This window comes from Pinus tabuliformis, chromosome 9, assembly GCF_031772625.1.
Source record: "Pinus tabuliformis cultivar Carrire ecotype Pingquan chromosome 9, CPIR1, whole genome shotgun sequence".
NCBI classification, from domain to species: Eukaryota; Viridiplantae; Streptophyta; class Pinopsida; order Pinales; family Pinaceae; genus Pinus; species Pinus tabuliformis.
This window is the reverse complement of record NC_142307.1, coordinates 1,054,799,915-1,054,808,949: the sequence shown is the minus strand read 5'-3', so window position 1 is coordinate 1,054,808,949 and position 9,035 is coordinate 1,054,799,915.

Sequence of the window (9,035 nt, the reverse complement as noted above, 5' to 3'; positions counted from 1 at the left end):
AATGGATTGTCCCAATACTTTTGATACATTATCTAGAAAAATGACTCATTATAGTACAAATATCGCTTATATCTATGCAAGAGTTACCAACTCAAACAAAAGAATATTTTGGAATTGCACACCTCTCTTTTAGGAGGGCACTCAGGATTTTTAAAAACTTACCATAGGGTCAAGAAGGAATATTTTTGGGATGGCCTTAAATCTGATATTCAAAATTTTGTGGCAGAATGTTTAATTTTCCAACAAAATAAAGTTGACACAATTAAGATCTCATATCTGTTACAACCTTTAGCCATTCCAATTCACCGTTGGGAGGAGGTATTAATGGATTTTATCACAGTTTTACCAAAGTCTGAAGGAAAGAGTGCCATCATGGTGGTAGTTGATAGACTTACCAAGTATGCACACTTTTATGCATTATTTCATCCTTTTAAAGCTAGTACAATTTCTACCGCATTTATGGAAACAATTCAAAAGCTACGTGGAAACCAAAAGACTATCATAAGTGACAAAGATCCCATTTTCATTAGAAATTTTTGGACTGAATTATTTTCCTGTCTTGGTACCAATTAGCTCATAGCTCATAGCTCATCTTATCATCCTCTGTCCAATGAGAAAAATGAGATAGTAAACAAATGTTTGGAATGACATATTCATTTCTTTGCATATGATAAACAAACACAATGGGTGAAGTGGTTACCTCTGGTTGAATGGTGGTCTGACACATCCTTCCATATTGCAGCAAAAATTACCCCATTAATGGAACTTTATGGACATCATCCACCATCCATCACATCATATTTAAGAGAAAATTATAAGGTTCAAGTAGTGGAAGATCACATCAAGCATCAACAAGAAGTTCGTCAAATATTAAAGGATAACCTCACTCTAGCATAGAATCAAATGAAACAACAGACATATCAGCAATGTAGTGAAAGAAGTTTTGACATAGGAGGTTGGGTATTTTTACAGCTACAACCATACAAACAAATATCCCTTAATCAAGCTAAGAAGGATAATAGATTATCACCCAAGTAATATGCTCTTTATAAGGTGTTACAAAATATTGGTACTATGGCATGCAAAATTGAGCTTCGTGCATATTCCTAAGTACACCCAATTTCCCATGTTTCATGCCTAAAGAAGGTTATCGGTCGCAAGCTTCCGGTTCAAACAATATTTCCAAACTTGACAAGGAAGGAGAAATCATATGGGAGCCTAAAGTAGTCAGAGAAACAAGAACCCAATAGTTGTGGAATCGATCAATTTCAAAGTATCTCATTAAGTGGAATAACTTACCCGCTGAAGATTCCACGTGGGAGGATGAGAATTTTATACATAAGAATCCAAAGCTACTCAAGTGTTTAGTAAAACACTTTTTTTGAAGGACAGGGGTATGTTATGTCCCTATAATATAAGTATAGGCACCTTATTGTTATTGTTAGTGTAACCCCCTTATTGTTATTGTTGTGCCCTTACATTATTATTGTTATGAAGGCTTTGATTATATTGTGACCCTTTAGACTCTTATATATACCAAGGAGGTATTTTCATTTGAATCATCCCAGAATTGTTCATTTATATGATGTAAATGAGGTCTCCCCCTCGAAGAGGCTAATTTTCAAGTCATTGATCTATCTTTTCTTATGTTTTGTGATCTGATTGCATAACATTATGATTGAGTAGTCCATCCTTAAAATGAAAAGGGAGGAGGAACCGCTAAAAGATCTGGAGGAGGAACTAGAGCATCTAGAAGCCCCTAATGGTGGGGGATATTAGTATGAGGAAACAAACCAAAGGATTTTACAGTTAAAAAACACCAAAAGGAGAATTATGGATGAAAAGGAGGAGATGTGGAGACTAATAATTTAATAAATTATGTTATATGGCTGAAGAGTGGAGATGAAAACACAAAGTTTGTTCAAATATGTAAAGGGTCATTGATCACACAACACCATCTAGGCTTTGGATGATCCAAAAGGTGACAATATTTTATCTTTTGAAGACTTATAAAAGCTAGAAAAAAACATTTTAGTAACCTGTATAAGGCCCCTCTGGATGTGACTATTGTGGAGGTTTTATCTTTGGGATGAGTTTTCCTTAGGTTTTCTAAGGATAAAGATAATATAATTTTGATGGAAGTTGTATCTGAGGATGAATTACATAGGGTCCTCCACAATTTTTGGAAGGATTAAAGCCCAAGTCCTCACGGATGGATGGTAGAATTTTTCATCGGTCTTTATGATATTGTGGGAAATTATCTCTTAAGGGTGGTGGAGGATTCTCAGCAAAATGGAAAAATACCAAACTCCTTTAATACTACCTTTATTGCCCTTATTCCCAAATCAGACTCTCCATACTCCTTGAATGATTTATGGCCCATTTCTTTATGAAATTATATATTCAAATATTACTGCAAAAATCAATGCCAACAAGTTAAAGATGGTCTTATCTAAAAATATTTCGATGTGACAATTTGTTTTCTTTAGGGGATGACAGATTCATGAGGCTATTGAAGATGCTCATAAGGGTCTACATACTCTAAATTCAAAGAAGCTCAAATGCATGGTGACTAAGATCGACATGTCCAAAGCTTATGATAGGGTCATTTAGATATATATCAAATTACCTATGATCCATTTGGGCTTCAAAGTTCCTTTTATTAGTTGGGTAATGAGTTGCATCACCATAATATCCTTTTATTTCCTTATTAATAGGTCAGCTACAACATTCTTTCATGCTTAGATAGGTCTTTCGCAGGGATGTCCTCTTTCCCTGCCATTATTTTTTCTGGTGGAAAAAGGCCTTAGCAAACTGTTAGCTGAGACAAAAAGGAGGAGAGATTTATGAGGAGTTGTTGTAGCTGATGACCTATATATCACTCATATATTTTTTTTGGATGAAATTTTATTATTTTTTGATGGGTTGAAATGTGATCTTTCCATTGTCAAAGAGGTCCTATCATTATTCAAGAAAGTTGCAGGAATGAAGGTAAATCATCAAAATCTACTCTCTCCCCTCTCAGATTATCCAATGATGAGACTATCAATTTTCATGATCTTTTTCCCTTTCAACCTAACATTTTTTATGAAGTTATTAAGTATCTGGGATTCCACTTAAAATTAAATGACTATAGAAAGGTGGATTGTATTTAGCTTATTTATAATATTGAAAAATAATTAAACGAGTGGGGCATTATATGATTGTCTAGAGCAGACAAGTTGGTTCTCATTAAATTAGTACTTGAAGATATCCCAATATTCTTGATGTCTCTTTCATGGATATCAAAGGGCATCCTGAATACTATTCGTAAAATTTGTTACATGTTTTATGGTTAGGGAAGAAAGAAGGTTAGGATTTCCCTTGGGTCAAATGGGACAACATTTCCCCACCTAAGAAATGGGGAGGATTAGGCCTAAAAAATCTCCACCATTTTTCAAAGGTGTTGGCTACAAAGGTTGGATGGAGACTAACATCCATTGATAGCCAATGGATTGATGTTGTTCACTGCAAATACATTCACCCCTCTACTCTATAATATTGGATTAGTTTCTCAAATAAGAGGATGGCATAATGTATCAAGTATCTAGATAGTGATATTGTCTTCATCTTCTATGGCTGAAAAAGGTCTGGCTTGGAAGTTGGGAAATGGAAAGAAAGTGAGGATTGGAATAGATCCATGGGTCGGTTGTGGTGAAAAATTTTGTTTGCCTGATGATTTGATATATTTTCCACATGATAACGGGAGGTTTACTTTGAATTAGTTGGCTAATAATGCTAGGACCTCTATTTTGGCATAGGGTTGGGTTGATGCATATCAGTTGAACCTGTTATCACTAGAATCTATAGTTCATGTATATGTTAATTATCCATAAGTTTTTATAAAGTCTTGAGGTCTTGTAAATAAGTTTGTTAACTTATGTCAATTTCAAATTTTGAAATTCAAGAGTTATGAATGAAATTCGTGTAAAGGCAAGGGCATTAGTCATCTTCCATCATGGTTAGTTATGTCATGTCATGTCATTGGTACTTGCGCAGTTTCGCAGCACGGGTATGATCTCTTAGGTACTTGCGCAGTTTCGTAGCGCGAGTGTGATTGGTCAGTTCTGTCGCTAAATAATGTTGGCGTGTTTTCGTAGCGGCCCGTTTGCTAGCGATTTCGTAGCGCATTCCTTTAAATTTGAACTGCCCGCGCTACGAAATCGGGGTTTCGGGCTGTTGTCTAGTTTTTTTTCCTGAAATGTCTAATCCGAGAAGTGGTGAGTCACGAGTCCGGTTATGATTGTTTCCTCACACCATTTACGTGTCATGATTAGCCATTACTTTGCCATCAGGTCTGATTTCATTGAGTTATGTGTCAGTTTGGAGGACGTTATAGGAAGTGGTCATTCCATAATGTGTTTTTCATAACATATGAATGTCTTCTACTCTATGAAAAGCGTGAGCTTTATTCTAATCAGACTACTGCAAGCGAGCCTGAGTTCTACAGCCAAGGAGTGTTATCGTGCTGCAAACCACCGGCATTTCCTTGTGTAGAATTGTGCAAAGAAACATGGAGAGAAAGGAGCACCGTTCGGGTAGATGTGTGAGAACAGAGCCGGAGGGATTAGATGTAACCCTCAGTGATGAGGAAGTAGCAAAGGCGTTCAGAGCTGCTGGTTGTTGGCAGTTCTGTGAAAAACTCAAAGGTGGACATGCAGAAGTGACCAAGGCATTTGCAGTGAACTTCACGGGATTAAATTCAAAGGTGGCCATGCTGGAGTTTCCGGTTTCCCCTGAAGTCATTTCTACAGTTACAGAAATCCCAAGAGGTGGCCAAGAATGGTTCAAGAATTTCAAGTTTGATATGGGTCCGTGTAAGGAGTTCTTAAAGGCACCATATGTAGACGAAGATCTTACTAAAGCTGTCCCAAGGAGCTATCTTAAGGAGAATTATGCTACATTATTGACATGCATCCAGAAGTACTTGACATGTGAAGGTCGGTACAACAAAGTCTATTCATATCATTTCAAGCTGCTACTACACTTCACTGGTAAGAGCTCAATAGACATCCCTTTTTACTTATTCAGGAGTATTTCTAAGATGTGTGACAAGATTCAGTTGAAAAAGGAAGCTTATGAAACATCTCTTTTTCATCATGGTCTGGTTAAATTATTGGTGTTGAATAGCCTACATAAAATTGGTAAAGACTGGGATTCGTTTGTATTCATGGCCGGTTTCCCTAGTAAAACGGGCCTCACTCCATTACCTGTAAGAGAAAGAAAAGATAGGAGTGAGGATACTACTTTGGCTGAGATTAGGAAAGAAATAACAGACCATAAGAAGCCCAAAGCTAAAACAAAGAAGCCAGAGAGGTCTGTAACAGTCAAAGAAACACCTGAAGCATCAACAAAGAAGACTCCTAAGTTAGCAGCCAAAGAAACTCCTGAGGCATCAATAGTCAAAACTTCGAAATCATCCAAAGTGTCTGAAAAAGAAGCCTCTAAGTTGCCGCTTAAGGAAACACCAGAATCATCTAAACAGAAGACTCACAAAAGAAAAGATGAAATTAAGTCTAGTGAAGTTGAAAGAGTTTCAAGAGCAAGAACTAGAGGCCAGCTGAACAAAGAAAAAGGAAAATCTGCTCATGTGGAAGAGAGTCCTGTTTCTAAGGGTAATCTAAATGATTTGCTGGAAGCCATTGAATTAGAACAAGAACATCCAATCCAAGTTGAACCGCTTGAAATAGAACCAGATCAATTGGGGGCACCTATGCATATTGATCTAACAAAATCTTCACCTGAGAGTTCTAAGAAGTCAAAGGCTTCCAAAAGGTTAAAGTTTGAAGAACCAGGTAAAGAGTATGCCTTTAAACCTCGCAGACCAATGACTAGGAGGCAAATAAAGGAAGCAGAAAAGGCTCAAAAAGAGAAAGTCCCTTCAGACAAGCCTAGGACAGAGGCACTTGAAATCTTCTCTGGAATAGTCCAAGCAGTTAAAAACAAGAATAAGGACAATAAGGTGGTTATCAGTCAAAGTGGAAATGTGGTTGCCATTACAAAACAAGCTGGAGCAAGCAAGGAGATACCTCAGGTTCATAGTATCTTTAAAGAGAAGGCAGTGAGATATACTAGTTATAAGAAAGCTGTGATGAAAGGTAAAACAAGTTTGATCAGTCAAGCTAGTTCGGTATCTGACGCCTATGTATGGACAATACCAGCTCTAAAACAGGCAAAAACTATGAAACAAATGAATGCAAGTCTAAGAGCACAGAACAAGAAGTTGAAGGAGGAAATCATCAGCCTAAAAGAAAAGCTAGACAAGCCAGCTAAATGATTCAAGGAGGAATGTGTTTTCTCAAATTTTGATATATGTTAGGCCATTGTCTTTTTAAAAGTTTTTGAGACTTTTTTTGTGTCTTCACACCTGTATGGAAAGACTAAAGGAATCATAGATTTGAAATATTGCTGTTTTGAGGTTCATATATTTAATTTTGATGACCTACAGCAGTTTCGTAGCGCACTACGAAACTGCTGTAGATGACTGGTTAGTTTTAAAGCTTGAGTTGGAATGCTGAGATCAGCATATATTCAAAGAGATGGTTTAATGTCAGCATGTAGACTATAGAAGATCAGTCAGAAATTTTGAAAAGGAGGTCAGGTGTAAATATTCAAAGAAAAAGTCGAAGTTTTGTCTTTTGCCTAAAAGTCACTTTATCTCCGAAATTTTAGGGTTTGGATAGAGCTGCTGAGGTGTTAAATGATACACTTGTCCAGTTGTGGGATGGCTGGGTTATGAGTTTTCTTCAGTCACACGGGACTATCCAAGGTTTAAATGGCTTAAAGATGGATCATTAATATATGAACACCGAGGGGAGGCAGCAACCAAGAATATAGGCTTCATTTTCTTTTCGGTTGTTGAAGTCATCTATGCATCAAGTATCCGGAGCTGTATGTACATTGAATCTGTTTTAAGCTTGGATATGGTTATTATTGCAGTACTACAGGTGGCAAGCTCAAAGGACACATCAGGGTATACAAGGAAGAAGACTTAAAGTGCCAATATGATGGAATCCTCTGTTTTCGTAGCATCATATCTCTTGTAATAAATTAGTTCGTTTATGTTATTGTTAAGGTCATTTATGTCAAAAGCCCGAGCTCCCTTCATGCTTGATGAGGAGTCTCGTACAGCAGTGTTTTGATAGGCTATATATAGGAATAACTTAGATGTAAAAAAGGTTGGATACTTAATAGAAAAAGTGTGTTGTTTTGGGCCACTGTAAGATCTTTTTTGACAGTAATAGTAAAACAAAGTTATACTCTTCTCAAGATTCTCGAAGGATTGCCATGGTCAAATGAAGTGATGATGTGTTATACCTTATGTTATTTTATGGTTTTGTTGTATGCAATCACTCAGAATTCATACTTATATGCTCTGACTTCCTGTGTATACAGCAAGCTATGTGTGGTGGAATATGTTTGACTTGTAATGCTAAGAGCCTTGATTTCTATGAGTTCACTGTGTTTTCTTGTTTGCTTGATATTATAGACTCCATAGCCCAATGAGATATCTTTTGGTGTGTTTCCAACCAGTTATGCTTACATTAAATTTATTGTACAAGAGTTAGCCCTCTTATCAACATTCAAAATCAATAACCTTTTCTTGAGAGAGCCCTCTCAGGCTAGGGAGGCTAATCCTTAGTTAAAAGCTTGGTCTGAAATAGTTACACAGAGTCTGCCTGATCAGCAGCCCTTCAGTTGTGATTTTGTGATAACATTTTGGTGCGTCTGCCGGGAGCTTAAGATTGAATTTCTGAAGGTAGCAGGAGTTCAAATGATTTTCGAGGCTGCATTCTACCTTGGTGACTCCATTTGTTATTTTAAAGTTTAAAGGTGGCTTCGAAAGGAAGGTGCACAAGGAGTAACCCTGATCCAAATCCACTTAGTCCTGTGGAAAATCCGAATATCATCTCAAGAAGTAAACGAAGATTCTCTGACATACCAGGTACTTCAAGTATTTCAAAGTCGTTATTTACTGAGTTTTCTAGAAGTCTTGAGAACAAACTTGTGGATGATAAGGTTCAAGAGGTCATATTAAGGTCTGAAAATGAAGAAGAAGTAATAGGCATTATCTTGGATTTACAGAAAAGAGGTATTGATACCTCTTCTTTAATTTCACAAAAAGATAAAGAGGAGTTTTGGGAAATTGTTTCTTCTGAGCTTTTGTTAGAAAAAGAAGATTTAAGACAGCTCAAGGAGCTTGATCCTTTTGAAATTCTGCTTAACTCAAACCTTGGGTTACCTCTCCCAAATTGGAGCTCTTTTGTTGGTGGGTTACAAAGTCCTAATAGTCCTTTTCGTACTCATATTTTGTCCTCAGCTTCCGTAAGTCCAAACAGTCCTCAACTCACATCTCATACTAGTCTTGGTCATAGCATACCTATTGTTGCTGTTCCTCCTTTCATCATGGCTGTACCTGCAAGGTATGCGCCTTTGGCCCTCCCTGCTGTTTTGCATGACTTACCAAACAAATATGCTTCTAAGATTCCAACCTGGGGAGGGGATGAAGACATTACAGCTGAAGAGCATGTAGATAGATTCAATGACTTTATTGATAGGTATGAAGTAGATGATGAAGATGTCAAATTGAGATTATTTGCTCAGTCCTTTATTGGGGAAGTTAGGAAATGGTTCAAAGCCTTGGGAGCTGGTAGTATTCACAGTTGGATTGAGTTTGAAGATAGTTTTTTGAGAAAATGGGGAAATAGGACTAATCCAGTACAGGCCCTCACTGAGTATAATAATTTGAGAAGAGCCCCAGATGAGACTATTCAGAACTTTTCTAAGAGGTTCAATAAGATTTACAATTCCATTCCAGCTCACTTAAAACCTCCTGGAGCCCTGGCCCAACTAAGATATGCTGAGTCCTTTGAATCTGATTTTTCTCTCTTACTCAGAGAGAGAGAGTCTGCTACATTGGCTGATATGCAAAATGATGCTATCAAAGTTGAAGTAAATATACTTGCTGCTAAAAAGTCTAAGATGGCTAAGACCAA